Genomic DNA, 26886 nt, shown 5'->3' with positions numbered 1-26886 from the left:
TCCTTTTCCACATGTTAGGATGGGGATTTTATTATCTAGCTAAGTGGAGTTGATAAGACATATGAGTCTGGAGTTCAGAAAAGAGGATTGAAACCTGGGGAATTGCACCATCAACAAGTTAAGAAGATGAAAATTCAGGAAAGGAGACTGAAAAAACTGAATATTAAAAATAAAGAAGAAAAAATAAGATATGGTATCCTCAAAATCACATGAAGAAAGACTATCAAGGATCCAAGAATCATCAACTGTGTCTAATGCTTTGTGGAAACAATAAGGTTAGGATAGATAATTTGTCCTGAGAGCAAAATGGAGGCTTATAGACCATCTTTTGAAGATAAGTGTCAATGGCCTGGCAAATGCAAATACCTGATTAGAATTGGAGTTTAAGAGAAAATAAGAAATGAGAAGTTTGCACAACAGTCTCAGCAACTTTTCTGGAGAAAGTCTGATGCAAAGGGGAAAAGGATAGGAGAAATCAAGCCAGAGAAGTTTGTTGTTATTGTTCTTTAATATATTTCAGATAGGGTGAATAATAGTATATCCATAAACTAATGGGATGATTCAGCAGACAAGGGAAATTTGGTGAAGATGGAAAAAAGGAAGAAAAAACACCAAAGCATAGGGTTTCCACAGTAGCTCAGCTGGTAAAGAATCAGCCTGCAAAGCAGAAGACCCTGGTTCGATTCCTGGGTCAGGAAAATCAGCAGGAGAAGGGATAGGCTACCCACTCCAGTATTATTGGGCTTCCTTGTTGACTCAGACGATAAAGAATCCACCTGCAATGCAGGAGACCCCGGTTCAAACTCTGGGTTGGGAAGATCCCCTGGAGAAGGGAACAGCTACCTTTTCCAGTATTCTGTTCTGGAGAATTCCATGGACTGTTTAGTCCATGGGATCACAGAGAGTCGGATATGACTGAGCGACTTTTTATCTTTGAGTAGATAAAAAATAATGGATTAAAAGGGAGATTATTTTTAGATAATAGATTGAATAAATTCATTTATGGAAACAGACATATCTAGGTATAGATTCTTGTAGCCAGGAGATAAGATGGCAGAGTCTGTAAAAGTTCTCTTTTGATTATTAATCCTCAGTCAAGTAGGAAGCAAAATCATCAACTGAAGATAAGGGGATAATGAGGTGTCAGATTTGAAGGCAAACAGAGGTGTGAAACAGTTATTTTTGTGGAAAGCATATGAGAGCATCAGTATATCAGTACCTTAGGAATTGTCAGCTACCACAGAGAAGCCTTTGAGGCTTGTGTTCATGAATTCAATTGAAGAGCAGTCCATGTAGCTATGAGCTTTCGCTAACTCCATTTAACTGGATGAATGCAGAAACCCAGTAGAAGGAGTTGGGTTGTGCTCTGTTCAGGTAAGTAGCATGGAGTAAAAGATGTATAAAGAGTGTTTGCATTGATTTGAAAAGTTAAGCTAGAGGGAAGAAAAGGAAAGAGGAAATTGAAGAACTGTGAAAGGGAGATAGAATCAATGCACTGGATATTCTTGTAGATTGAATGATTACTGGGACACAGAAAGTGAGTTCTGCATTGGAGGTGGTGATCTGAGAGAGGGATATAGGAATTCGTGATTATGGAGGGACTGAACTCACTGGAAAATAACAAGACTAGGGTAAAGACATGGCTGAAGTGAGATGGAAGACGGAGTCTTTGGAAGCAAAGGGTTCAAGACATAAATAAGCAAGCAGTCTATATGTGAAAATCAGCAGGAATTGCAAGGAAAAGCATGTTTAAAAGAGTGTGATTGAACTAGGACCATGCTGGTAGGTAGATAACAATAATAAAGAATTATAATTATTGGTAAAATCTTTTGACACGACATTCAGTGTATGTGGGGCTTCCCTGGTGGCTCAGAGGTTAAAGCGTCTGCCTGCAATGCAGGAGATCTGGGTTCGATCCCTGGGTTGGGAAGATTCCCTGGAGAAGGAATGGAAGCCCACTCCAGTATTCTTGCCTGGGAAATCCCACGGACAGAGGAGCCTGGTGGCCTACAGTTCACAGGGTCCCAAAGAGTCGGACACGACTGAGCGATTTCACTTTCCCTTTCAGTGTATATGTGTGCAAGGATGGTGCTCTAGTGTCAAGACCTAAAATTCAGTGCCCCTGGATTCCTTAGTCACACTGTGGATGATCTGATAAGTCTGACAGTGGGTCTGGCTTAACAATCCTTTGATTATTTTATTGGCCATTTTTATTTCCCATGTCAGAACACAGAAGAAACTAACATAATGTTCCAATGCTATGTTGTACTTTATAAAAGATTACAAAGTTTAAAAACGTTCTACACTACACTGTAATAATTACTATATTTGTCTCTGGTTCAACCCCATTTTGACTAACATTGGGGAGCTCAAAAATGGCAGGTGAGGCTCTATTCAGAGAATTGAATATTCTAAGTTTTGTTACTTATATTTGGGGTCTTATACAGAATTGTTGCTAAAATATAGGAAATAAAAAGGAGCTACTTGAGGAGGACAAACTTAGGCTAAAGTAAATAGGCAGCTTATTTTCCTTTAATCACTTAGTTGTTACCACTCCCTATGTCTCTGTCACACCTTTTTTTTCAGAGAAGCAAGTTACTCTAACAGTTTAATTTTGACATAAACATGAATGACTCTTAAACCAACATCTCTAGTGTTGACCCAGAAACTCTAGCCCAATAATCTCTTTTTCACAGGATTTTTCACAAGATTTTCACTCTCATGTATTAGTCACCTTCCTATTAATATAACCAAGTCAAATTAATTACATCATTTCACTCCTTTCAAATCAGTCATCTCTTCCCTGTAAACAGCTTATTTCTCTCAGTGACACCCTCTTACAGTAACTCAGGCTGAGGGTCTTATGACAACTTTCAGTTTTAAAAGTGAGATTATTTAATGAAAAACAGTTGGTAGGAGAGTTAACTTTCATTTGTAGAAAAGTTAAACCTCCATTTTAATGAACTTTGAACATTCAGATAAATCATCTATTACACTAAAATTTAAGTAGAGAAGGAGTACCTCATTTGAAGTGAAGAAATAACCCATTTGATACACTGCATTTTACAATAAATGCTATCTCCTGAAGGGCAGGGGGAAAATGGTGTCACAGAGCAAAACAGATACCCTGCTGAAAAGAATATCCAAATTCAGAAATGCCAGGCTATAGAGCAGTGAATACCCTGAAAAGACAATTACATACAATTTAGAGGTATTTTCTAGTTTGTTGTGTAGATCACGCAATAACAGAGGCTTTGTGTGCATTTATAACTGCTTGGAGAATAGACTAGAGTAGAATGGTAATGTGTGTATATTATAACGAGCAATTCTTTTGATAAACCTGGGGAGGAAGATGGAGAATGAGAGAGGCAAATGAGAGGGCTTGTGTGTGCTGGGAATAGCAGATGAGCAGCGCCTCTATTGCCTCCATTTGGATAATGGGGCTATCTCTGACCGCTGTTATCTACTCTCCGGGCAGCTGGAGAGCAGGACAAAGGTAAAACTATTCTATTCCTGCATGACAGAAAAGTCTCTGTAAGCTCTTTCTCTAACAGCCATTGAGTCTTTCCAAATTGCAGTGAGAAACATCACTCATCTAGTACAAGCCTACTTGCCATACACAGTAGCTTTGAACAATTCCAAATATATTCTCCTGAAACACACAGACATGTGCTCACTTCTTCACAATGCTCTATCATTAAAGGAAAGTCATGGAAGATAAAATGCAGAATAGCTGGACCTATAATGTATAATAGCAGGCATCTCTATAATAGCCAAAGTGCTTCATGTATTAGAAGTCATTTTCTGTAAGAGCTCACAATGAAAAGGAAGGGAAATTATAACATGAAAATGAAGGTGCAGAGTGGGTGATGCTTTAAAGCAGCGATGTGCTGTTACATGTCATTGGTTGACCTCACCTGTTTCTTTTTCAATGCAGAGTGAAATCTTAAAACATTTAATCAAAGTGACTGAAATGAATTCAAGCTTTTTTCTTTTCTTTTATTTCCCCCTCCAGCCTATAATTCCTTCCTCAAAATCATATAGAGTACCATATTTTGGAAAAAGAGAAATACTAATTCCTGTCCTTTTATATATACATGACATGTACACACACTTATGCATACATTTATATACATGCACATTGATACTTCACCTGCATTTACATACACGCACAGAGATAATTTTGTGATTTTAGGAAAAAGAGTGCCACAAAGTAAACTGAGCCAAGCTAAAACAACTTGACATTAGACATTTTTGTATTTTAATTAAAGGGAATAATAAAGGAGAAGCTACCTCTTATAGGGTAGTAAATTGAAAGTGCTTTATAAATTTGAGGGTGAGTGAACAAGCATGCTGGGTGCTACTTTTGTATAGGAAGCATTGTGGCCCCAGGACCAATTCAGACTCTGTCGTCTAAATGAGGCAACTGGTAGATGTGATGTCAATGAACTGTGTATGGAACTTCACAAGATGCAAGGTTAGAAGATACAAAGAGGAATCTATAAAATTATCCTCTATATTTTTTATTTCTGGCTTAAATATGTTATAATCACCTCGATTTCATTTCTATGTAGAAAATGCTGAGGATTATTATGGTTCCAACCAGAAAATATGGAAAATTGAGACCAGGGTCCTATATATATATATATTTTTTCATTTATTTTTATTAGTTGGAGGCTAATTACTTTACAAAATTGTAGTGGGTTTTGTCATACATTGACATGAATCAGTCATGGTTTTACATGTATTCCCCATTCCGACCCCCCTCCCACCTCCCTCTCTACCTGCTCCCTCTGGGTCTTCCTGGTGCACCAGGCCTGAGCACTTGTCTCATGCATCCATGAATAACTGTTTATATACTATAGGCAACATCCTCCCCAAAATAAATTTTTAGCATTTTAAAGCAATCTTAATTTTATATTTATACTGTATCTATCTATTGCCTGTTGCTGAGAGAGTCTGTTTTATATATCCTTTTCTATGTTTCTTGATTTCATTCTTTATGGAATAGAAACAAATAATCATGCAATCAGTTGCTTTTGACATTGATCTTAATTTACATTCTCCTTAGTCAATCAAATCACTCCATATCATGGGTCCAGTGAGAACTGTGTCATAAAGCAGAGAAATGTGAGTGAAACTTACAAATTTATTTCTCATCTGAAAACTTTGTGATGCCTCTGAAATACAACTTTTTAAATGCTATACAAGCTCTACATTAAGAGCAGGCAAGTATTTGAAAATATATATTCTTTCAGAAATGGAAACTTACCTTACAGTTTTGCTGTTGCTTAAACTTGGTTAAATATTAAGAAGCCTCAGTTATTAGAGAAGAGTTATGTTGTAGCCCAGCTTCACCAATGAATGATTTAGTTACTAAGGAAAAAAAAAACAGTTTACCAGTGATTTTTTAAAAAAATCACTTTACCAAGAAAAAAAATCAAATCAGTCAATACTAACATCCATAGTGGATCAGTGTCTAGCTGATACATGTTCGGGTAATGAGCTCACAGAGTGGTTTGAGAGTGAAAACAAGGATCCATTAGTCTAGCTAAAGAGAATCTGTTATTTAGTCACTGAGTTGTGTCCAATTCTTTGTGACCCCATGGACAATAGCCCACTAGGCTCCTCTCTGTCCATGGAATTTCCCAGGCAAGAATACTGGAGTGGACTGCCAAAAGATAATCTGTACTCTTTAACAATTACCCAATTTAACACATTCACCCTGAAATTAACTAGCCAATGCACAAACCTGGCACCATCGGTAATGCTTGTGACTCAGACTGCCTGTACGTTCTTCCACTTATGGTGCATATACTCACTACCATGCCCCCAAATACTTAGAAATTACATCCTTATAAAAATTGATTAGTGACCTAGAGATGGTGGAGATCATGATCTTCTTATGACCCAAAGACCACCAGAGATTCTGACTTAACATTCATTCTTTCATTCATTCATTTCTTAATCACTGATTATATTTTAGGAACTGAGCCAACAGGCCTCCAATTTCAAAAGGGACACACACGACATATTCTAATGCCAGTTTTATAATGCAGAGTATAAATACTCAAGAGATATTCCTAATCAGTGAAAACCATCCTGGTATTCTCAGACACATAACTTGATATTCAAAAAGGGACACTAACAAATCTGAAAAGAAGGGCATGATTAGCCAGGTAGAAAAGCTGGATGAGGAATTAGGGAAGTGGACATTTCAAACGGAGGGAACAGTTTTATATGCATGTATACATATGTACAGGCATGAATGTAATATATATATGTGTGTGTGTGTGTGTATTTTTTTTTTCCTATTCCACCAGGAGAAACGAGATGACTGGATCAGACTAAAGGTTATTAATCACTTTCAAAGCAAATTAGCAGCAGTTAGTAAACATAAGCGGGCCACACAATGAGGGTCAGATATTTACCTGTGTGTGCAGTAGGGTTGTACCACTAGAGAGAAAACATATAGTGTGGTTTACATACCTGCCCTTCTTCTTTCCAGAGAGACTGAGGGAGGGAAAGAGAGACTTTTATATTGGAATATTAAGGGTCTCTACTCTGGAATGTGAGTAATGTCTCTGCTGAAAGGAGGTCTCTAAATCTCTTGGAGCAGTATCTTATCTCTAACTTTCAAGACATGGCTGCCATTCAGTCATCCTTTGTTTCTCAGTGATCTTTGCTCAGAAATCCTGAACTTTGTAGAAATGTGAAAATATTTGTGGAGAACAGTCTCCCAGTAGATACCACCTGGGCAAAGACATGGACACTTGAAGTGCTGTATTTAATGAACAGAACATATTTAAATACTGACACACATGATCCACATGGGTATTACTCCACTGTGGAATAATATTCAAAAGGAAGAAAATTTTATTCAACTTCAAATTAGGGAATGTTTCCAATAATGCCATAATATTTTTTTATCCTTTCAAATGAGTCAACTGCTCTATATATTATAGACATAATCATCCGAAATGATGCCTTCACCTTTGTGCACCTAATAATTTAAGTTTACTATTTATTTAATGATAACAATTCTCTTAATAGAAGAATGTTTTAATGTGACATCATTTTAGTCAGTTAAAATTTGAAGGGAGAAAGTTAACATATGAACATTGGCTGCAGTAATTCTTTATCATTAAATTGATACGAATTATATTCATAAAGTTGTCAGGGTAAATGTGGGTACAAACTGTTATCCTGGACTCTTTGATGTTCTTAGATCTGGCTTTCTTAGAAGAGAAGGAATAAGATGTGAGCTATGTTACCAGAAGCATTTCTGGTAGTATTAGACCCAAGCCATATGTTAAGAAGGAAGTGATGTTAGAGGTAGGAAGCAGGGCAGAAGTATGATGCTAAAAACTGGTATATTCTGAACTTGTGCATTATAACAGATAAGGTTATAGAAAGAAAGTTATATCTCTGGGTAACAAGAGATAAGCTTAATCTTTATAGCTCTCTCTTTTTTCTTGACCCATTCTGAATTTTCTGTTCTTGATTCCATACACTATTCCTATTTCCTTTAGTTCAGTGGTTAAAAGGAAGAAAGTATTATGGAAAGGAACGTCTATGAACTTCTGAAAAAGATATAGATCTCATATTTATGTAATTTATTTAACAGGGTCCTTATTCTCTCCAGGAATATAAGAAAAGTCACACAAATATGTAAATTATACAACTATTTTATAATTTATTTTTCCTTAACCCCTCACCCCCAATTAAGGGTTCTTTACACACTACTAAGAACTTATTTCTACTTTCATTGCTCTTGAAAGCAGTGATACTTTGTACATGTTAATAAGTACAGTGAGTTAATAAGCACATGTCATTGTATCATATTAACTATTCATATTGTCACTTTATAATTTTCTATTGTCAATATTTCAAGAGTTTCTCATTTATTTTGTTAGTTTTCTTTTGGTGGATTTTTGCTGTCAAGGGTATTATGAAACAAAGTGAATGGTTATTTAATTCATCACTTGAAATGTTGTGGATGTATAATTGACTATTGAAATTACACTGAGATAATAAGTAAACTCAAATGCATTTTTTCACTTCCTCTTAGATGAATAGGAAAGAAGGCCTAAAAGCTAAGCATCTGTCAAGTTTGTATCAGCATCAGCTTAATCATGGATATTTTTTGCTGGTGTTATTCTCTTGTTATTCTTCAACTTGAAGATCAACAATCAATAATTACCCAGTGCAGAGTGTGTGGAGTAACACTTGTGAGTGTAAGCACACATCTCCCCTTGTCTGGGGATGTCTCACTGGTGTCCAAGAATGGTCAGGAAGCATTTAACAAGAGGCTTCCTGTGTGCTGTTTTGGATCTGTCAGCAACCCTCTGACCCTTATTGATTCCTAAATATTCAGGAATTAAGAGGAGAGGCACAGCTTTCCTGGGGCTGAGGAATCCAGGCATTTCTCATTACAGTGATAAGTACTCTCTTCCTTCTTATGAAAATGTGATTGTTTGCAACTCTCTCTTTGATAGGGATCGTCTTATGTTTTGTAAGTCTGGACTTGTAATCTTTATCTTTGCTGAGAATAACTACAGTATATAAGCCCACGCTATGTTGATTAAAACACCTTTGCTCCATCAGAGCTTGGGTCCCTTGTCTGTCTTTCTTTCGGTCTTTCTCTCTCTCTCTCTCTGTTTCTGGCTAATTCCTTGGAGCGCAGAGGCCCGCTGAGCTCACTTTCTTGTCCGTCTTCTGAGACCCTCTCCAGAAGGCGCACTGCACCTTCACCCACTCGAGAGGGCGCCGGTGCCTACGTGCAGCAGCGCGAGCCCTGAGAACAGGGCTCTATTTGCTTTCCGCGTAAACCAGGGGATATCAGCCTCTTTATCTCTCTTACTCTCCGGACCACCAGGTTCCGGTCCATTAGAGGACCAACACAAGAAGAAAGTGGGGTCTCAATCTCAGCACTCACGTCTCATTGTGCTCTCCTTTAGCTAGAGAAAGAACTATGCCCACCTTAACAGTAGGGTATTTTTTTGCATTAAAAGTAGGCATGGTGAGGAACATTCTCATTAGGTCTTTGTAGCCATCTATAAAACGAGTAGAGGAGGTCCTATTCCTTCTATTACTCTATCACCACGGATTTATAGACATATGTTAAATTTAATAATGTAAAACTTTTAAATTACCTATTAAATATTATTTTCGAATTGACCTATGGATAGTTTGTTTAAAAAAACTAATTCTATCATTTATCTTTTGGACAAACCAAACAGAGTCATACGAAATCTAATAAGAATTATGTTATATATAAAATGAAGATAAAAAAATACATTTAGTTTTTAAATATTTAAAGAACGTAGCTGATTATTACCCATTTGACTGCTAGCAGGTAAAGTCAAAGTCCAAACCCATGTTTCAGATATGTCACTAAATGTTTTGTCTTCTTAGTATTTCATCAATATAAAAACGCTTTTGGGATGAACGTTCTTTGCCCTAAACTTTTATACTCCCTGGTGTAAATATCCCCCAAAGATGTCTATTTTTCTGTAGAATCAGACTAATCTTAAGAAGTAAGGATGTGCATATGAAGAAAATTATAATTTAATAAACTGATATTAAATGCATAGCAGGATACTTATCTTCAACTGCCCAAATTTTACAAACACAATTCCTCAGTGGGAATCATGTGGACAGTGTGAATTTATGTAAATATATATTTAATGGTTACTTTGTTTCAGGCTAGGTTTAAGGGATATAGCAGTAAACAAAACAAATATAACTGTTAAAGCTTTTGATGTTAATAGTAGAGAATAAATAGTGGCTTAAACAGAACAATCTTCTTTTCAAAATAAATCTATGAATATATATATATATTTTTCCCCCTCATTTTATAGATGAGAAACTTAACCTTTGAGAAATTCATTTGACTCTACCCTACTAATAATGCTACTCTAAAAGTTTTGTGTGTTGATTTTTTTCACAAAATGAGAAGTTAGGAAGCACGCAGTTCAGAGGTTCCTACCCTTTCTTGAGGCAGTTCTCAATGACTTCATCGCCTTTTTATCTCTGTTCGACACTATCTCATGTTCTCAGCATGCACTTTTGTCTTCATAGTTGTGAAAATTTGTCCCTCCCTTAGATGTAAGACCAACAGTTTAGGCAGGAAGATGAAAATGAAAACAGATAGAAGCAGAGTCCCTATTAAGAGCTTAAACAGGAGTTTCCTGGGGCTCAGATGAGAATCTGCTTGCCAGTGCAAGGGACAAAGGTTCCATTTCACATACTACTGAGCAATTAAGCCCATGCACCACAACTGCTGAGGTCTAGAGTCCATGCTCCACAACAAGAAAAACCACCAAAATGAGAAGCCCATAAACCCCAATGAAGAGTAGCCCCTGCTTGCCACAACTAGAGAAAGCCCCCCACACAGCAATGAAGACCCAGTGCAGCAATAAATAAATAAACTATGTATATATATATATATATAAGAACAAACATTTTTCCAGAAAGCATCTAGCTGACTTCTGCCACTGAGCTCATTGATTATAAAATGCATTACATACTCCTATCTGCAAGGGAGTCTGGGAAGTAGAGCTTTGAGAACACTGATGCTTTAATTAAAATCAGCATTCTATTAACAAAAAGTGGGGAATGATGTTTGGTAGGCAATAGCAGCATTACAGTAATGCTTTGGGAGATTAAGAAGCAAGCTTCTGGCACAAAACCATAGAGATTAAAAGTTGTCAACAGTCAAACAGCCAAAAAATGTGGAGTCAAACTCAGTGTTACAGGGAGTGATCCAGTTTCTCCACACCCTCACCAGCATTTGGTATTATTGCTTTTTTATTTTTTATTTTAAGCATTCTGATGGGTTTGTACTAAGATCTCATTGTAGTTTAATAATAGCACGTGATGTTGAACGTCTTTGTATGTGCTTACTTGTCATCCTTAATCCCTCTTGGTTAAAATATTTATTCTTGCCTTTTCTTCATTTTCTGACTAGATTGTTTCAGCATGTATTTTTTAGTGTATTTAAAGTCTGCAAGAAAACACAGGGATATACTTGCAGAGCCAAATTACAAACAGTGAGGATTAGAAATGCATTCACTATTATCTCCCAATTTTAAATATACAATGTCTCAGTTTTAGTGATAGGCTCAAAAATTTATGGTCTCAAGAACAGTCTTCAGTGCAAAAATCCTCCATACTTTCAATCTAGTAAGTTCAAACTACCTTATAAATCTACTGAGTAACGTTGGTATTCTTTTGATCACTAGTCCTCTTACTAGGGCTTTTGGTTTGACTGGATTTTTTTTTCCATTGAGTAATTTTATTTAAATTTTTGCAGCTCTCTTGGATGCTATAGTCCTTGATAGTTGCTATATTTGAAAATGATTGTTTGTATCCTTTTCTAGTTTATTGACATCTTGCCAAGGTACAATACAGTGAATCATACTTTTTTCTTTAGCATTTTATAGACTTTAACCTATTAACTTCAGATAATTAATGTGGTTCTGAGGAAGTATCAGATTATTCTAATTTTTTTTCTCCCTTGAATTTGTCAGCCTATATACCTGAAGATTTTATACTTTTGAAGCTGATTCACCCAAATAGGTGAAAGGACCATTTCGATGAAATATTTTCCAGCAATATTGAAGTTATCGTGTTATCTGCCATTTTCTTCTCTTGAATTTGGGAAAAATTATCTGCTATTTTAACTGGGGATTTATTTTTACTTTTAGCTTGTTGGACCCTCTTCAGAGATTTCAAGAAACCTTTCATAAGTATCTTCTGTACCTCATATTATCTTATTATTTTAAAAAATCTTTTACCACTGTATTATGCTATTTGCTTCAAAACTTTCTTCATTTGAAGTAATTTGTTTGAGTTATGTCTGTTTACTTATTTTTTTTCATTCTCGGTGTTTTAGCTTTTTATTTCTTTATTTTTACATAGATAAGAAACATCCATGGGAATCCATTTGTTTGCCTCATATTCTTTAATTTTGAATTATTTTAATTGGAAACATTTTCATAAATTCTTTAAGAGTACTTAAAATTCTTGGAGATGCTTATTTGAGTTGTATTTGCTTCCATAGTACATTCATAACAAATAAACTTTTACTATTTTACATACTTTGTTACTTTTTCTCCCCATATTTGCATAGATGCCATGTCACTTTCCCCCCATTTTGCTCATGTATAAAATGAACAGCCTCTTCTAAAGTTTTATTTTTATTGACATACTGTATGTATATTTTCACTGGCTTCCTAGTTTTCTTTATAAATTATTTATTTAATCTTAGAGATTAAAATTTGAGCAAGGATACCTGGGTCCTGAGACCATGAATATGGTGAGGAAGAAGACTCAACATGGTCTCTGAGCTTTCCTTCTCCTATACGGTATATATATATATATATTTTTGTTGGTGTCGAAGTTCATCTCACTCTCTGCATGCCTCCTTCAACATCCTTGGCTTTAAGACTCCCTAACAATCTCCGTAGCAACCTAGAACACACAGCTTGTACCCACACGGCCCTATCTGTCTGACCCTCCTCTGCTTTTTATGTTTCTCTTGTTTTCACCAGCAACTTCCACACACCAAAGCAGAAGATAAATGTTAATGAAAGGCTATTTCTACCTTTATGTTAAAATTTCAGGAAGGGTTAGCACACACATATAACCTATTACATGCATACCAGGGCTAATCAGAGTTTATTTTGAAACACAGAGACCAGAGCAGTGGCTGGTAAATAGTTTACTACTGTACCTTGCACTCTGAATTTACCATTCACTTTGTTTCATTCTGGGGGCAGGAAGGAGAGAGAAGAGAGAAGGTCCAGAAGAGAGAAGGTCCAACAAGCTTCCAGTTGTCTCTAACTCTGCTAATAGCCCTCCCACAAGGATCAGGGAACCAATATAGGGATCCCATTAGTTACCAAGTATATTCCTTTGGCATTTATATTCTGGGGGTGAAAACACACACAGAGAGAATGAACCAATGGTTCCTCTGGATCAAACATGAGGCAGACTAAGGTCAAGACTTTACATATCTCCTAACTTCTGTAAGTCCCTATTCTAACAGACCATGGTGATATTTATTTCTCCAAGGATTAGCATCAGTTTAGAGCAAGTATTTAATACAGTCCAAAGATCTGGATATTTTCTAATTCTAGTGAGAGTTACATGTCATTTTGGGGAAGGCTGAGGGAACAGTCAAGATTATACCTGTATTTACATTGGAGATGCCTTCCTTATACGCACTACTATCTATAAAATAGGTAATCAATGAGGGCCTAATGTATAGCACAGGGAACTATACTGAATATTTTGCAATAACCAAGAAGAGAAAATAACCTGAAAAAAATACATACACACACACACACAAACGTGTATGTGTGTGAATCACTGTGTTGTAAACCTGAAACTAACACAGTATTGTAAATCAACTATACTTCAGTTAAAAAAATTTTTTTTAAAGAACAAACCTGTCCTCATGTTTCAATCTGTAAATAATTTAGATTGAGAAACTGGATAAAAGATCAGAAATTCCCATTCTGGCAACTGAGTCAGTTGTCTGTCCATCAAATGCAAAGTTTTCTGCCTATGTGTGCTAAATTAAACTTTAGTGATCTGTCCATCTATTTTAGTTTTATATACCTCTTGTCAGTTAGTCTTCACTATAGATTCTTTTGGGTCAGAGTTTCTCAACCTCAGCACTATTGACATATAGGACCAGATAACTCTTTGCTGTGTGTTAGGAGGCCTATACATTGTAACATATCGTAGCGATATCTTTGACCTCTATTTACTACACGCCAATAGCACTCTTCACCACTGTGATAATCAAAAATGTCTCCAGATATTGCCAAACATTCTTTGAGGACAAAAACTCCAGATGAATACTACCCCTTTAGGTTAAAACACTGATTAGTGCCCCATTCTTTAAAAGTGTATCATCCCTGCCTCTAAGAATGAACCACCACCCACTTGGCCTCTATCATCACGGGATCACATCATTTCCTCCGAAATATGGAAACCCAATTAAATTGCAGACTCTCCCACTGACATCTCTTGCCTAGAAGAATGCCATCAGCAAGAATTTTCAGTATGCTAGTGCTTTTTCTGCTGTTATATTTCTTAATAACTTGGTGAAGGAAATTTACTTTGACCCAACTCTTATGGGAGAGGGTAGATTGGTTAGGATGTAACTATGTAAATTGCAATGGATATTGTCTAATACTCCCATCTTTCTGAGTCTTCCTTCATTCCTAAGGGAAGTCTTTATATTTCAGCTTCTCTAATTGTTGCAGTCACTGAGGCCAGGATTCATTTAGATAGCCAAGTGAATCTAAAGGGTCAGAGGACAATATCCAACACAGAAATCAAAGGGGAGGTTATCTTGGATGGACCTGACTTAATCAGTCAACCCTTGAAAAGAGACAAGTAGCAACAGACACTTTCCCTGTGGCCTGGTAGAAAGCAGATGCCCACTTGTAAACTGCCTATGGAGTGGACAGGTAGTGAGGACCTGAAAGTAGCCTGAGGGGCTGAGAGCAATCCCTAACGATAAGTCATCAAGGAAATGGGGTTGAGCTTTACAACCACAAAGTACTGAATTCTGCCAACCTGAGTGAGTGTGGAAGAGAAATCTGAGCTCTGGATAAGAATGCAGCCGTGCTAACACCTCACTTCAGCTTTTTGAGAGACCCTGAGCAAAGAACCCGGTTATTCTGTGCCCAGATTTCTAAACTTCAGAAACTGGGAGACAATAAATGGGCCTTATTTCAAGCCCCCCGCCTCACCACACATACAAAGAATCATCTTGGAGAAACTGTTAAAAATACAGATCCCTGAGCCATTTTTGTATAGGTCCTATGTCCTTAGGATTCCTGAGTTTGAGAGAGACCCAGGAAACTCTGGGCTTCCTTGGTGGCTTGGCAGTAAAGAACCTGCCTGCAATGCAGGAGACCCAGATTTGATTCCCTGGGTACTAAGTTGGCATGGCAACCCACTTAGTACTCTTGCCTGGAGAATCCTATGGGCAGAGGAGCCTGGCGGGCTACAGTCCATAGAGTCACACAGAGTCAGACAGGACTGAAGTGACTAAGCAGCAGCAAGAAATTCTATATTTTATTAAACATACCACATGACTCTGATGCCCATGGTTGAGGAAGCACATTTCAAATGCTTATTTTTTATCCTTTTAATATTAAATCTTATTTTCTAAAATATTATGCATGTGGTTCACATTTAAGTTAGAGACTTTGAAGTTTAGGAACTGGGACTCAGTTTAAAGACACATAAAGCTTCCCAGGTGGCCCTAGTGGTAAAGAGCCCACCTGCCAATGCAGGAGACATAAGACTTGGGTTTGATTCCTGGGTCAGGAATATCCCCCTGGAGTAGGAAACTGCAACTCAAGCATTCTTGCCTGGAGAATCCCATGGATAGAGGAGTGTGGCAGGCTATAATCCATAGGGTCACAAAGAGTCAGACGACTGAAGCAACTTAGCATGCACGTGAGGTAAATACACATTAGACATAAGAGGAAAGCAACAGCTTTCTCTGGAATCTTATTCTCCATACTTTGCAAGTTGCTACCAATGCTGGATCATGAGGGACATCAATTCTGACATATTTTATCTCGTGTCATTTCTGAGTAATCCCTCATTCATATTGCATTCCCACTAGACCTCAGGCTTTCTGAGTCTGGAAAACCGGTGGGAAACAGAAGAAGGTGATCCCTGAGTATGTCTTGCACCTCAGGCCCTTGGTCTGATTTCTGAAGCTGAACTTCCAAGTCTCATCTATTATTATCCCACAAAACTTCTTTTCCATCTCCCCCCCTTTTTTTTTTAACATTTTTTAAAAGGACTTTTCATCTATAGCTGTTATTTCTCCTTGGCTTATTCTCTCCATGTTTATCATTTCAGGTTTCTTGGAAAGATATCAATTGATCAGTTTTTTGTTTGTTTTTTTTTTCTTCCTGGAAACATCAGTTCATTGTTCTGCCTGTATGTCTTCTATCTTTGTGGCAAGAGCCCAGGGGTAATATAATACAATCCATTGGGGGCAAAACATTCACAAAGGGGCCACACTTTCCATAGGGGATGTGGATGGGGATCTTCACTCAGAAACTACCAGCATATTAAGCACTGTGACCTAAAGTCTAATTTACTCATGAAATAAGAGGAAAGGAATATACAATATTTGATCAGTTTTCCCCAGTTCCTTCTTGAAGCCAAGGTTCAATGTCAGAAAAACATTCTGATCTAAATTTTAATGGAACAAGAGATCCTGTTAGATACTGAAAGGGTCCGAAAATTTCCCACAATCTCAGGATCCAAAATCAGGTAAATTGTATGTGAATCTGGAATCAGGCAAGGGAAACAAGCTGAAAGCAAGTGTGTGTACAATTACCAGGCATTTTTCTTTTCTGAGTGTGTGTGTTAGTCACTCAGTCATTTTCGACTCTTTGGGACCCCATGGGCTATAGCCTGCCAGGCTCCTTTGTCCATAGAATTCCCCAGGCAAGTATACTGGACTGGGTTGCTATTTCTTCTTCCAGGGAATCTTCCTGACCCAGGGATCGAACCCGAGTCACTTGCATTACAGGCAGATCCTTTATCATCTGAGCCACTAGGGGAAGTCATTTTTCTTTTCTACCCTGAGCTACTGGAAAACATTTTTCATTTTTCTCTTCTACCCACTTAAAATTGGCAGATGAGAGGAATAAGTAGATTTCAGATGAATATTAAGAAAGATATCTTCAATTTTTTCAGTAGAGGAAAGCAGGTGTAAGCTCACCAACATTATAAATGGGGGGTGGGGGGAAGAAAAACAAAAACCAGAAGCAAAGAGAAATCAAATGTTTTATAATATTTTTTTTTTCAGATTGGACTAACATGAAGGATTCTTTTATATTATGCTGATTAGAATATGAACCAAAAGTGTATTTGAAATAATTGAGGATTAAGTTTTTAGAATAAGAGTTTACCACATTCAGGAAATTCCATCCATTCATGATTAAATTCTGATCTTACTAGTCAATGAAATTTTTGCACAAGCCTATAAGGATAGCATTTATATGAAAGCATTTAAAAATCTTCAAAGACATTTTGTGGTCTATCTTGAGAAAAGAACAAACCAGCATTTAAAATTGCAGAGGCATTCTCACTGATAAGATTTCTCAGTTCAAATGGAGGAGAATTAATGAGTTTGACAAGCTCTTCCTCCATTGATAAGGGACAAGCAGGAGAATGAGATTAGAAACAGTCAGAATATATCAAATCTCCAAAGAGGAAATATTTTCATCTATAGATTAGATTATGACACTGATATGGTGTTACTCTACCACATGGGTTTGGCTGGTGGGCCAAGGGAATCTTTTGAGTCCAGGGCCTTTGGGAATGAAATGCAGGAAAGTGGCTATGACAACTATCTCTCCCTTTGTAATCTGTTCTTTGTTATTGTGTTCAGATTGATAGTGTTCTTTCTGCCAGACCAGTGGCCTATGTCAACAGGCCAGGGAGATAACACTAAAGTGAGATTCTGAAGACTGGCAAACAAATGTGCAGCAGATGAAAATGACAAGGCAATGCTGATAACTGGCATAATAAAATGAAATCCACTCCCAATGTCCCTTAACAATAAATGCAGTAGCAAAACACTCTATTCCACAGGCATGTTGGTCAGAGTCAATGAGGAAAATCCAAAGCTCTGATAATCTTTCCACTAATAACAAATTCATAGGTGACCTTACAGCCCTAAATGAGGCTATCTCTTTTTCTCCATAATGTTTCTTTTGCACTATAATTTATATGAATACCAATTAAGTGTTTCAGCAAAATAAATTTCAATTTTATAACATGTGATATATATGTTAATACAAGAGAGTTACATATTGATAAGGATTTAAGAAAGCTTTTCAAAATTCACACTTTCAGTTACATAAGTTTTTCAATTTTAATCAAAATGGAAAACCATTCCATAGTTGTTTACTGATCACCTACCGTGTATAGAATACTGTGCTTGCTAATGTGAAGGTTGTAAAGACAGGCTCAGGAAATTAATTCTTCCAGTACTTACAGGATTATTCATTTGTGTTAAAAATAAAAATTTGTCAGTGCACTTCAATATACCTGTACTTCAATATACCTTCAGATACATGTGCATCTGAAGCAATTGCTAACATGTATATAAATCACACAGCAACAATTTGAGAAAATATCTATATAGTCTAGGTTTAAAGATAGGCAATTGTGAAGAAAATAAAGAGGAAAGGAAAATCTCCAATTTAATAATTTGTACTTATTTTTAATTGAATTTGACCTAACGATCTTATAGTACAAATCTAAATTTTTACTTGCTTATACAGAAGAGAGAATTGATTCAATTTTAAATATGATACTTAATTATGACAGAACATATCATTCTTTTTGTTGTTGTTGCTGTTAGTTGACCTTTCAAAATGTCCTACTATGGAAAATTTTACTTTAAGATTTCTTTAAATATCACATTTTATTAAGTGCAAAATCCTCTAAAATAGTGTGAGCTACTCTTGGTTGTAAAAAATGCTTCGTGAATTGAGTTGTGCCCTAATTCTTCCTTCAGAAGGAGGAATTCTTCTTCTCAATTGCAAGTATGCACAGGGTATACATATTTTTTTTTTCTATTCTTTTGTTCTTTCCTCTTATGCTATTTTCATTAATACTGCTTATCATCAGAGAATGTTTGCTCACTTTTGTAGCTATGTTGGGGAGTTTTGTCACTCCATATACACCTTGTTCTGGATTAGGAACATGGTTTGTGGGCACTGAAAGGTAGGAAAACGACCCACTCTTTATTCTCTTTTCTCCAGCTGCTTGGAATATCACACATGCACTTGGGTCTCTGACCTAGATATTTTAGAAAACCACATAATTAGAAGGACAGTTATTTTTTAACAAACTGAAATCTAAAATAAAGAGTATTTCATGCTGAATTTGTAGCTGAAATCAATATGCAGAAAAGCTGAAGTGATTTGACATAACATCGTTTGAAAAATAAATGCGAGCATCAAGAGTAATAGAAAGACAGAGTCTAAAATATTATCCAAGAAAATCTTCAAAAACTTTAGAACGAAATCTCTGTGGGCCTATATGAAAGAGCCTTGGAAATACCTCAGGCTGCAAAAAATATTCATTGCTGTACTGCCTTTATTTTATGACTGTCTCATTCTCAAATTCCTGATCCTAACAAAGAATAATCTGATCCTGATTTTAATCATGCCTCAGTCTCTGTGGGCTTGACATTTGAATTTTTTCTCATTATGATTTGAACCTAGTTTCATACTTCATTAACTTGAACCTTCAACTCTCCCAGCACAGCATGGGCCATTGTTGAGCAACAGTTTCAAAGCTCACTGAGCAAAATCTGTTGACCACAACCCAAAATACATATATGAAGGGGACTTATAATACTTATTGCCAAGGGAACTAATGAGTAACTGTGTAGCTTTCCCCATAAATATATAGCAAATGTATTAAATGCTTCTTATCCTAGGTGCTAGGATGATAAAGATTGATACCTTTATCAGTTAAAATAATTTTGATTGAAAATAACCTCAGCAAAGTGTGATTTTTTTTAATAATAAGGGGAAATTATTGGCTCACGTAATATAAAGCCTGTATATAGAAATAACTGATGGGGAGAGTTGAACTAATGGCCCATCATGGACCGACTTTATCCCTCTCTGTTCTTTGAAACCTTAGTATTAGATCTTGTCATAGTTTGACTTCTTTGATAATTTCAAGACAGTTTCCAGCAGCTTTCAGGGGTAAATGTTTCCTTTTCCTGGCAGAAGAATGAAAAGCTTTTTAAGTCATCACTGCTAGTAAAAGTCCTGTGTCTGCTGACAGTGCCTTAGGTCATATTACTTTATGGGGATCACTAAACTACAATCCTTGTGTAAAATTCAGCCAGTGATCTGTTTTTCTATGGGGAAATAAGAATGATTTTTACATTTTTAAACGGTTGTAAATAAAAATCAAGAAGGATATGCAACAGAGAGTTTTGTGGTCTGCAAAGCCTGAAGTATTTATTAAATGGCCCTTTTCAGAAAAGATTTGCTGTTACCTTGAACAATCAAAGTGTTTAGATAATGTGGTGTACTCATTGGCTTAAGGTTGGGGCTTATGTAAATCCTTCAATAACTAATGTTGATCACAGGGATGATTTACACTGTTAGGGATTAGAAATCAATTCCATGAACTGGCCAAATTAGGGTGACAAGTACATTTCCAGGCTAAAAGCAAGCACATGGATGGGAGAGAGAAAATAAAAATTTGTTCACCATGCCACCCTTGGAGGTCATGTAGTGGTTGAGACAAACACAACAAGTAAAATATGACTAACAACATGCTACAAGTAAAAAATAAGATGAAGAGTTTTAAAATACAAAGGAAGTAAAAATCAATTTCATGCAGAGGACACAAGCAGATTTAATATGGGGAGAGGTAGTTCAGAGTGCAGCCTGAATAGATGAAGATAAGGAAAACTCAAAGGAAATCTTGAGAGATATGTAAGATAGGAAATATTTGTTGTTTAGCTGCTAAGTTGCATCTGACTCTTTTGAGACCCCAAGGAGTGTAGTCCACCAGGGTTCTCTGTCCATGGGATTTCCCTGGCAGGAATACTGGAATGGGTTGACATTTCCTTATCCAGGGGATTTTCCTGAGTCAGGGATCACACCCATATCTCTTGTGTCTCCTGCATTGGCAGGCAGATTCTTTACCACTGAGTCATCTGATAAGGCCTACATTTTATTAGAAGAAATGTCTTTTGATGTTCTTTGCCCACTTTTCCTTGGATTGGTTATCTTTGTTGTGGAGTAATTATTCTCTATATACTCAGGATATATCAGTATTTAGCAGATGTATGATTAGCTAAGTATTTTCTCCCATTACTTAGATGTAGGTGCTCCTACCTGTTGTAGGGATTTTAGAAGGCCATGCATAAATCTGGATGCATGCTCAGAAAAGACCTGTGAAACCTTATGTTTCTGCCTTTATCCTGAAGAAATAGGGGATGACACCTTTACAAAGGATGACAAAGGAAAACTACTAAATAAGGATTTTATATCTGGCAAAACTACCCCCCAAAATTAAGGAAAAGTTAAAATGTTCCTGCTTCCCTATTGGTTCTGCATACTGAATTACCTCTCTCTGCAGATGAAGTCTGCTTGTCTTATCTGTATGAAATGTGTTCTTCCTGTATATAAATCTTGGGATTCCATATGACCTAATTAATGGACAGATCCATATTTAAGGATCTGTTCATGAAATTAAAAAAAAAAAAAAGTTTAATTTCATGAACTATGAACTTTGAAGAATTATGTAGCTCTTTACTGATTTTATCTTGTAAAAGTCCTGCTGGAGGGCAGAGGGATTCAGAGAGAAACACAGGAAGCTTCCTATAAATCTTCAATAAGCTGTTTTCTATTTCTGGTATTTCCCAGTCAAGAAAACTGCTGGAAATCTCTTCTGTGTTCTCATCCATGGGGTTACCATATTGATCTATCATTCCATTCCTTAATTCCATTTATGCCTTCATGAGCCACACATTTCTTCCTCTATCTGGATGTGGCCACTGAGATTTTTTATTTCTATGACCTCTCTGCCCCTATCACTTTAGGCCTACCAGAGATTTGAGTAAAGACTGTTCTATTATCTCTTTACATTCTTCATAATGTGCTACTAAAGACACTGGGTCATTTAAATTTCCTTCCTGAAATTCTTGGAGTTGGAGAATGGAGTAAAAAAACTTAGAGTGCAACTATTTAGTATTAAAATTTATCACCTAGACATCATAGATTTGTGTTTCCTATAAGTTGAGGCTTATTCTGTAGCCACTTTCCATTAGGGAAAGAATTACATTACTTTAAGTTCCCTCAAGGGATTTGTGTATAATTTATTTACTTAGGTGCTTATCCCCAGTGTCACAGTGCATAAAGGAGGAAAGTAAGAAAGAGAACAGAGAAAGACAATAAAATATGTATTAATAATCAGATTGCTACTCAGGGTCACTGAGACAGAATCCTACTGGAAACCTTCAGAGAAGCTTTGTACTTCTTTGTAACTCTGTAGGTCTCATAATTTTCCTACAAAGCAAGGGCAGAGGACTCAAACAAATAAAATCAGAAATGAAAGAGGAGATGGCACCACATAAATGCAAAGGACTATGAGACTAATTACAAGCAACTGTATGCTAACAAAATGGACAACCTGGAAAAAATGGAGAAACTCTTAGAAAAGTACAATCTCCCAAGACTGAAATAGGAAGAAATAGAAAATATGAACAGGCCAATCACAAGTTCTGAAACAGAAACTCTGCTTAAAAGTCCTCCAACAAACAAAAGTCCAAGGCCGGACAGCTTCACAGGTGAATTATATCAAACATTTAGAGAAGGCTTAATACCCTAATTCAGGCAAGAATACTGGAGTGGGTTGCCATTCCCTTCTTCAGGGGATCTTTCCAACCCAGGGTCTCCTGCATTACAGGCAGATTCTTTACTATCTGAGACAATAGGGAAGCATGCCCCCCCCCAACACCCACCCTTCTGAAACTCTTCAAAAAAATTAATTAATAAATAAACTGCCGAGAAAGGAGTACTCCCAAGCTCATTCTACAAGGCCACTATCACTCTGATACCAAAATCAAACAAAGATAACACAAAGAAAGAAAATTACAGGCCAACATCACTGGTGAACATGCAAGTAAAATTCCTCAACAAAATACTAGCAATTTGAATCCAACCATACATTAAAATGATTCAACAAAAACCCAAGAGTAAGTGGGTTTTATCCTAAGGATGCAAGGATTCTCAGCAGCTGCAAATCAATCAATGTGAGACATTGTATCAACAAATTAAAGGAGAAAAACCCATGATCATCTCAATATATGAAGTAGCACTATTTATAACAGCCAAGACATGGAAGCAATCTAAATGTCTATTGACAGAGGAATGTATAAAGAAGATGTGGTACACATATACAGTAGAATATTAGCCTTAAAAAAAAGAATGAAATAAAGCTACCTATAGCAAGTGGTTCAACCTAGAGATTATCATACTAAGTGAAGTCAGATAAAGAAAGACACATATCATATGATATCACTTAATATATGAAATCTAAAAAAAGGTACACAAATGAACTTATTTACAAAACAGAAACAGGCTAAGAAAACAAACTTATGACTACCAAAGGGTAAAAGTGGTGAAGGAGAGATAAATTAGGAGATTCAGATTAACATATACATACTACTATACATAACATCAACAAAATCTTAGTGTATAGCACAAGGAACTATACTGAGTACTCAGTAATAACCTGTATGGGAAAAGAATCTGAAAAAGAATGGATACATACACACACACACATATATGACAACTAACTTTGCTGCCCAACTAAAACTAACACAATATTATAAATCTAGTATACTCCAATATAAAATTAAAACAAAACTGTGACACACACACACTGGAATATTATTCAGGCATAACAAATAAGGAAATTTGTCAACTGTGACAACATGGAGAGACATCAAGGGTATTATGCTAAACAAAATAAGGCATACAGAGAAAGACAAATACTGGATGATTTCACTTGTATGTAGAATCCAGAAAACAAAACAAATTAAAAAAAACAACAAAATTGAAGCAAAATCATAGATACAGAGAATGAACAGGTGATACCAAAGTGGAGAGAGCAAGAGGAATGAAATAAATTCTTAGGTAGATTAAGCGGTGCAAGGGCTTCCCTGAAGGCTCAGTTGTAAAAAAATCCACCTGCTAATGCAGAAGACATGGATTTGATCCCTGGGGTGGAAGGATCCCTTACAGAAGGAAATGGTAAACCACTGTAGTATTGCCTGGGATATCTCATAGACAGAGGAGCCTGGACGTCTACAGTTCATGGGATCTCAAAAGACTCAGATATAGCTTAGTGACTAAACAACAACAAAGAGTTACAAACTTTCAGTTTCAAAATACATGGGTTGGAGGTGCGGTCTTAAGATGCTGGAGGAAGAGGATGGGGAGACCACTTTCTCCCCCACAAATTCACCAAAAGATCATTTGAATGCTGAGCAAATACCACAAAACAACTTCTGAACACTGGTGGAGGACACCAGGCACCCAGAAAGGCAGCCCATTTTCTTCAAAAGGAGGTAGGACAAAATATAAAAGATAAAAAGATAGACAAAAGAGTTAGGGATGGAGATCCATCCTGGGAAGGGAGTTGTGAAGGAGGAGAAGTTTCCAAACACCAGGAAACCCTCTCATTGGCAGGCCTGTCAGGAATTTTGGAATCTCAGAGGGCAACATAACCGGGAGGAAAAAACAAAACAAACAAACAAAAAAAAACCCCAAAAATCACACAGATTAGGCCACAGATTAGGTGGCTAACTGCAACTCCCAGTGGAGAAGTGGCCCAGATGCTCGCGTCTGCCACCAGCAAGTGGGGGCTGAACAGGGAGGCGTGGACTACACTGCTTAGGGTAAGGACTGGACCTGAATGCCTTGAGGACAATCTGAGGGAGCTAACGTGATATGGCAACCAAAACTGTGGGATAGCCAGAGAGAGGGAAAAAAAAAGTGAGAGAAAGAACTTTCCCGCAAAATGTTCTAACCTAAGGCATTGCCAGATCTGCTCACAGAACAAAGGAATGAGCGAATACCAGAGGAGTGCTAGCTGGCTGTGCACTGGTTCATCCCCTGCTGGAGGCAGAGAGGCAGACGGGTGACAGCCAGAGTTGGTAGGCGAGGAGCAATCTCTGCCCCAGAGACGGCATCCTCTACCAAACTGCGAGCAGGCTCCCATTTGCTAACCAAGTCTTCCTGGGATCCCAGACGGTTTACATCCACCAGGAGGGCCACAGCCAGAGATCAGCTCCCAAGAGGAGACACACGGCACACCTGAGATGGTATACCTGCTGTGCACCCAGGAAACCCAGTGGCTGGGACGGGGAGGTAATAAGACGCACCATCCACCTGTGGAGGGTGCGCTCACCAAGCACCTGGTCACCTGAGCTGCTTGGACCTGGGAAGGGCACAAAACTCAGGTCCAATTGAGTCTTTTCACTCAATTCCAATTGACTTTGCAGAATACCCAATAACCTGAACGGCTTAGACCTGGGAAGTGCGCGAAACCCAGGGCCCACTTTATTTATTTTTTTCTTTAAATATTATTTTATTAGTTGGAGGCCAATCACTTCACAACATTTCAGTGGGTTTTGTCATACATTGACATGAATCAGCCATATAGTTACACGTATTCCGCATCCCGATCCCCCCTCCCACCTCCCTCTCCACCCGACTCGTCAGGGTCCTCCCAGTGCACCAGGCCCGAGCACTCGTCTCATGCATCTCACCTGGGCTAGTGATCTGTTTCACCATAGATAATATACATGCTGTTCTTTCAAAACATCCCACCCTCACGTTCTCCCCCCGAGTTCAAAAGTCTGTTTTGTACTTCTGTGTCTCTTTTTCTGTTTTGCATATAGGGTTATCGCTACCATCCAGGGCCCACTTTAGACAGTTTCCCTGCAGAGCAACCTGGAGTCTGAGCAGTGGAGACGAGGAAAGCACACACGCTGTGAGCAGGGACCCAGTGTGGCCCAGACACTGCGAGCACTCCCCACACACGCCAGTGCTATTTGTTTGCAGCATTCCTCCCTCCCCACAGCACAATTGAACAAGTGAGCCTAAATAAGTGACCACCTTCTCCCCCTGTGTCAGGGCTGAAATACACACTGAAGAAACTTGCAAACAGAAGAAGCCAAAATAAACAAAGAAGAGGGAACCGATTTGGAAGTGACAAGTGTAACAGATTAAAACCCTGTAGTTAGCACCAACTACATTGGAAGGGGCTTATAGACCTTGAGAAGAAGTATAAGCTGAAACAAGGAACTATCTGAGACTGAAGTGACCCCACACTGCCCTCAACACCTCCAGAGAAATTCCTAGATATATTTTACTACTATCATATTTTTAATTTTTTAAAAGTTCTTTATTACTCCTTTAATTTTCATTTTTATAATCTACTATTACCTTGCAAAAAAAAAAAAAAGGCCTTATTTTTAAAGGAAATTTCATATATACTTTTTATAATTTTTGTGATTCTGTCTTGTTTCTTTAACATTGTATTTTTCAGAGTCTAACCTCCACTGTAGATTTTTAATCTTTGCTTTTTGGTATTTGTTATCAATATTGTACCTTTGAGAAAACAATCTTTAGTACCCATTTTTCCTTAGGAGTGTTTTTACTGGCTTGATTGCTCTCTCCCCTTTTGACTCTTCCTTTTCTCCCTCAGGTAACCTCTATCTCCTCCCACTCCCTTTTCTTCTCTACCCAACTCTGTGAATCTCTTTGGGTATTGCTGACTTTGGAGAACAGTTAGGGAAATGATTACTGGCTAGATCTGTCTCTCTCCTTTTGATTTCCCCTCTTCTTCTGGTCACCTCTCCTTCCTCCCTCTTCTCTTCTCTATGTAACTCTGTGACCCTCTCTGGGTGTTCCAGACTGTGGAGAGCACATATGGAATTGGTTACTGGTTAGACTGCTCTCTTCCCTTTTGATTCCCCCTATTCTCCTCCTGGTAACCTCTATGTTCCTCCTCCCTCTTCTCTTCTCCATGTAACTCTGTGAACCTCTCTGGGTGTCCCCCTTAATGTAGAGAATCTTTTCTCCATTAACCTATATGTTTTCTCATCAGTGCAGTATGGATGGAGAAGTCTTAAAAGTACTGTAAGAATAAGACTAAAAACAGAGGTAAGAGGCTTAAATCCAAAACTTGAGAATACCAGAAAACTTGTGACTCCAGGAAACATTAATCAACAAGAGCTCATCCAAAAGCCTCCATCCCTACACTGAAACCAAG

This window comes from Muntiacus reevesi, chromosome 15, assembly GCF_963930625.1.
Source record: "Muntiacus reevesi chromosome 15, mMunRee1.1, whole genome shotgun sequence".
Taxonomy (NCBI): domain Eukaryota; kingdom Metazoa; phylum Chordata; class Mammalia; order Artiodactyla; family Cervidae; genus Muntiacus; species Muntiacus reevesi.
The sequence above is the reverse complement of the archived record's forward strand: the minus strand, read 5'-3'. Positions refer to the sequence as shown.